Consider the following 6,194-nt stretch of genomic DNA (forward strand, 5'->3'; position numbering starts at 1 on the left):
GTCCCAAAACAGGCTAAAACCAATAAAACATTGCTTAGAAGGTGTAAACAGCTATGTTAGTGTTTATGGGGTTAAAATGTTGGTTTTGCAAGAGAGAAAGCTCTTGATAAGGAAGAACAAAACCCCAATGGTTAAGTCTCCTTAAACCCACAACAAACTAACTCGATCTCAAGGGAAAGAAGAGGTCATCAACTTGTGATGAACTCCCCATAAAATAGCTTGAAAGAACCCTAAGAAAAGAGTAAATAAGAAGAGTTTAGGGTGAGATTTAGGAAGAGAATCGGCTGCCTTAAGGGCAGCCTCTAACCGTTTATACTCTAAGCTCTCTACATTGGAACTAAGAACATAAACATAAGTAGAGAGGAGATAAACGAAATAATGATTCTCTTATTATTGAATTGTGTTGTGTTAGATTACATATGAGCTCTCATACAACTTAATATAGGGAAACAAATGCATATGACCGTTAGACACACAATGAGATTCCAATGGGAGCTGAAAGTGACATTCACGAGTTGGTGTATATTGAAAGGGACAGCTCCTTCCCTTTGGTTGACTCGCTATGCTTCCCAACCAAAGCCACATGTGATCCTTCCTTCCTTCCTTGCCTTGTGACCGTTTGATCCTTCTTCCTTCCTTTCATTGTGGCCATTAGATCCTTCTTTCCTTCCTTGTGAGATATTTCCTTCTTCTTGGGCTTCTTCTTCTTATAAGGCCTTTGTTCTTCTTATAAGGCACTCATGGCCTTGCTAACTTGTCTCTTCCTTGCTCACACGGCCCACATGGCCTTTCTCATTGTGTTCGCGGCCTAACTGGCCGCTCTCATGCCTCCCATGGCCTCACCGGCCACTCTCTTCTTCTTCCATAGTTCGGCCTTACCGGCCTCTTTCTTCTCTTCTCCTTCTTACATGCTAATACTCCCCCGCACGCTTGATCGTCGGGACACTATGAGGACCAAAGATCAAGAGTGGACTAGTGTTGTCTACCTCATTAAAAACCTTAACAAAGAAAACCTCTTGGGATAAAACTTTGTTAAGGGAAAAAGAGTATAGCCTTCACTATCCATGATGTCCCTTGATCTTGGTTTGTAAAGAACCAGCTCTCTTCTCTTCATGTTTTGAACCGCTACTCTTCCTTAGTCCACCTTGCCTTTAACACACTTCTTATGATCTCCATCTTTGCACCTTTAGAATTTCTTTGAGGCTCTCATAATCTTCTTTACCCTTCAAACAAGTGATAAAGAAGAAACAATAAGTGTATGTTATGAGGAATATCAAAGACAATTTTTCACATTTCTTTGAGGCTCTCATAGTCTATAATGTATGAGGAATATCAAAGTAAATTTCTTTGAGGCTCTCATAAAACAATATGAGGAATATCAAAGACAATTTCAAAAGTGACAATTTAAGAGATCACATGAGAGAGTAAAGGCTAGTAATGGAGCTAATATAATAAATTTAAGAAAATAATTTAAATAGAGTAGAGTTTAGAGCACAGCCTTTTTATTTCGGTGTCTTTGATGGAGAAGAGGAAGAGAGTTTATCATTGTTGCGGTTTGAACTCTCTTCTTGAGACCGCTTCTTTAAAACGCGTCAGAATGATATATGCCCACTGATTCGGACATACCTTTCGAACGGCTGCTCGGATTGGTATGATTTCACTTCCACTGGCAAGATGACTCTATGGTCTAGACCTTTTGTGAAGAACGCGGAAGCTGAATCGCAGTGGAAGTCCTTCGTACGAATCGATCTTTGAAACGCATCGGCAAAACTTTTGCTTGTTGCAGAGAATTTGAAACCATAGACTGTGAGGTGCGGTGAAGCCACTTGAAAGTTGATCTCCCCCGCAACCCTTACTTGATGATGGGCTGAAACCTCATCATTTCACTTGAAACCTTGTGCATGACCTTCCTTGAAGTCTTGTGCACATCCGATCAATAACTTGGCACTAACACACATGCTTGTGAGCTGATTCATCACCTTCCACCAGCTTAACAAAGACTTGGTGGCCCTTGGTTCTAACTCCAGGCATTGTGCTGCGCCTCCTCATGGCTTTCTTGTAGCCTTCATCCTCGCCACTTCTTCTTGAGATAGCAAGCGAGCTCCACACAATCTTCAAGGTTGAAACTGAAACCAAATTCAATGGGACAGATTCTAAACAAGAGATTGTGAGTGATTAGAGAATAGAGTATAGAGTATCAAAGAGTATAAAGAGTATTAGTAACCAAAGAGTATAGTATCGAGTAACCGAGAATAGAGTATCGAGTAACCAAGAGTATTAGAGTATAAAGGAGAGTATGGGCGATAGTATAAGGTGAATGGAGAGTAGAATAGAGCTCAAGAGTTCCAATGGACAGAGTTATACTCTGTTTTCTTGAGTTTGCAGAAGCTTTGACAGCCAAGAGCATCCAAGAATCAACAAGCTTTTGGTGCTTTAATGGCTGAAACACATGGACCATATGGAAAATTAATTTCTCCAACGGTCAAGATATTGTGCTCATGGTAGAATCACCTAAACCTAGTGTTCTCCAAGAGCTTAAGACTTTAAGATTCACGAAACAACACATGAACAAGTGTTTTTCGCTGACTAGAATTGAACAAATCCCACAAGATATCATATTGAAGATGATTTTGTGGTCAGATTCAAATAAAAGCTAAAACCACCTTTGGAACACCCTTGTGTCCATCGGTTAAAAGACTGCACCTTGGACCAGTTTTAATCTATTTGACCAAGCGGACCATATATGCTAAAAACAAGACCTCTCTCTTCCTCAAGCTCGAATCTGGACACACCATACGGCCAGAAACAAAGCTTTCTCAACTTTGAGAAGAAAGAGAAGCGATTTAGCAACTAAACCTTTAAAGGAAAATTAACTAAAGCAAAATTAAACCTTTAAAGGAAACTCAATCCTAAGAGAATCCTAAGAATTTCGTGGCTCATACAAGCACACAAGAACCGTGAATCCTCACCATGAACAACACAATTTGCTCAATGGTTCATCACTTCCCACACATCCCAAATTAAACAAAGTTATTACCAAATCGGTAAAGCTTAAGGATGGGGCTTTTAAACTCGATTTCTCATCACTCACTTGGTCTACAAATTCTAACAAGACAAGAGACCAAGCTTACTCAATATTGAGCTGTTTTGAGAATCGATTTAACAATTAAACCAAAAAATAAACCTTTAAAGACTCCTAAGCTTAAGCGGATTACCTAGGACCTAAGACAAATCAAAAGACTGACTTTAGATCGAGTTTGAGTCACCAAGAACAGAACCGGCTCTGATACCATGTTGGTTTTGCAAGAGAGAAAGCTCTTGATAAGGAAGAACAAAACCCCAATGGTTAAGTCTCCTTAAACCCACAACAAACTAACTCGATCTCAAGGGAAAGAAGAGGTCATCAACTTGTGATGAACTCCCCATAAAATAGCTTGAAAGAACCCTAAGAAAAGAGTAAATAAGAAGAGTTTAGGGTGAGATTTAGGAAGAGAATCGGCTGCCTTAAGGGCAGCCTCTAACCGTTTATACTCTAAGCTCTCTACATTGGAACTAAGAACATAAACATAAGTAGAGAGGAGATAAACGAAATAATGATTCTCTTATTATTGAATTGTGTTGTGTTAGATTACATATGAGCTCTCATACAACTTAATATAGGGAAACAAATGCATATGACCGTTAGACACACAATGAGATTCCAATGGGAGCTGAAAGTGACATTCACGAGTTGGTGTATATTGAAAGGGACAGCTCCTTCCCTTTGGTTGACTCGCTATGCTTCCCAACCAAAGCCACATGTGATCCTTCCTTCCTTCCTTGCCTTGTGACCGTTTGATCCTTCTTCCTTCCTTTCATTGTGGCCATTAGATCCTTCTTTCCTTCCTTGTGAGATATTTCCTTCTTCTTGGGCTTCTTCTTCTTATAAGGCCTTTGTTCTTCTTATAAGGCACTCATGGCCTTGCTAACTTGTCTCTTCCTTGCTCACACGGCCCACATGGCCTTTCTCATTGTGTTCGCGGCCTAACTGGCCGCTCTCATGCCTCCCATGGCCTCACCGGCCACTCTCTTCTTCTTCCATAGTTCGGCCTTACCGGCCTCTTTCTTCTCTTCTCCTTCTTACATGCTAATACTCCCCCGCACGCTTGATCGTCGGGACACTATGAGGACCAAAGATCAAGAGTGGACTAGTGTTGTCTACCTCATTAAAAACCTTAACAAAGAAAACCTCTTGGGATAAAACTTTGTTAAGGGAAAAAGAGTATAGCCTTCACTATCCATGATGTCCCTTGATCTTGGTTTGTAAAGAACCAGCTCTCTTCTCTTCATGTTTTGAACCGCTACTCTTCCTTAGTCCACCTTGCCTTTAACACACTTCTTATGATCTCCATCTTTGCACCTTTAGAATTTCTTTGAGGCTCTCATAATCTTCTTTACCCTTCAAACAAGTGATAAAGAAGAAACAATAAGTGTATGTTATGAGGAATATCAAAGACAATTTTTCACATTTCTTTGAGGCTCTCATAGTCTATAATGTATGAGGAATATCAAAGTAAATTTCTTTGAGGCTCTCATAAAACAATATGAGGAATATCAAAGACAATTTCAAAAGTGACAATTTAAGAGATCACATGAGAGAGTAAAGGCTAGTAATGGAGCTAATATAATAAATTTAAGAAAATAATTTAAATAGAGTAGAGTTTAGAGCACAGCCTTTTTATTTCGGTGTCTTTGATGGAGAAGAGGAAGAGAGTTTATCATTGTTGCGGTTTGAACTCTCTTCTTGAGACCGCTTCTTTAAAACGCGTCAGAATGATATATGCCCACTGATTCGGACATACCTTTCGAACGGCTGCTCGGATTGGTATGATTTCACTTCCACTGGCAAGATGACTCTATGGTCTAGACCTTTTGTGAAGAACGCGGAAGCTGAATCGCAGTGGAAGTCCTTCGTACGAATCGATCTTTGAAACGCATCGGCAAAACTTTTGCTTGTTGCAGAGAATTTGAAACCATAGACTGTGAGGTGCGGTGAAGCCACTTGAAAGTTGATCTCCCCCGCAACCCTTACTTGATGATGGGCTGAAACCTCATCATTTCACTTGAAACCTTGTGCATGACCTTCCTTGAAGTCTTGTGCACATCCGATCAATAACTTGGCACTAACACACATGCTTGTGAGCTGATTCATCACCTTCCACCAGCTTAACAAAGACTTGGTGGCCCTTGGTTCTAACTCCAGGCATTGTGCTGCGCCTCCTCATGGCTTTCTTGTAGCCTTCATCCTCGCCACTTCTTCTTGAGATAGCAAGCGAGCTCCACACAATCTTCAAGGTTGAAACTGAAACCAAATTCAATGGGACAGATTCTAAACAAGAGATTGTGAGTGATTAGAGAATAGAGTATAGAGTATCAAAGAGTATAAAGAGTATTAGTAACCAAAGAGTATAGTATCGAGTAACCGAGAATAGAGTATCGAGTAACCAAGAGTATTAGAGTATAAAGGAGAGTATGGGCGATAGTATAAGGTGAATGGAGAGTAGAATAGAGCTCAAGAGTTCCAATGGACAGAGTTATACTCTGTTTTCTTGAGTTTGCAGAAGCTTTGACAGCCAAGAGCATCCAAGAATCAACAAGCTTTTGGTGCTTTAATGGCTGAAACACATGGACCATATGGAAAATTAATTTCTCCAACGGTCAAGATATTGTGCTCATGGTAGAATCACCTAAACCTAGTGTTCTCCAAGAGCTTAAGACTTTAAGATTCACGAAACAACACATGAACAAGTGTTTTTCGCTGACTAGAATTGAACAAATCCCACAAGATATCATATTGAAGATGATTTTGTGGTCAGATTCAAATAAAAGCTAAAACCACCTTTGGAACACCCTTGTGTCCATCGGTTAAAAGACTGCACCTTGGACCAGTTTTAATCTATTTGACCAAGCGGACCATATATGCTAAAAACAAGACCTCTCTCTTCCTCAAGCTCGAATCTGGACACACCATACGGCCAGAAACAAAGCTTTCTCAACTTTGAGAAGAAAGAGAAGCGATTTAGCAACTAAACCTTTAAAGGAAAATTAACTAAAGCAAAATTAAACCTTTAAAGGAAACTCAATCCTAAGAGAATCCTAAGAATTTCGTGGCTCATACAAGCACACAAGAACCGTGAATCCTCACCATGAACAAC

At 40.0% G+C, this 6,194-nt stretch overlaps 1 long non-coding RNA gene across 1 annotated transcript; it reads right to left on the minus strand.

The window, feature by feature from the left end:
- Window positions 1-367: 367 nt before the first annotated feature.
- LOC147938104 (uncharacterized) lies at window positions 368-5,896 on the minus strand. Its single transcript, XR_015565337.1, has 2 exons — window positions 4,842-5,896; window positions 368-4,438 (listed from the first exon to the last, which is right to left on the minus strand). It is a non-coding gene; the product is annotated as an uncharacterized LOC147938104 (long non-coding RNA).
- Between the last annotated feature and the right edge of the window lie 298 nt (window positions 5,897-6,194).

Source organism: Camelina sativa, chromosome 9, assembly GCF_030686135.1.
Source record: "Camelina sativa cultivar CO46 ecotype springtype chromosome 9, ASM3068613v1".
Classification (NCBI taxonomy): domain Eukaryota; kingdom Viridiplantae; phylum Streptophyta; class Magnoliopsida; order Brassicales; family Brassicaceae; genus Camelina; species Camelina sativa.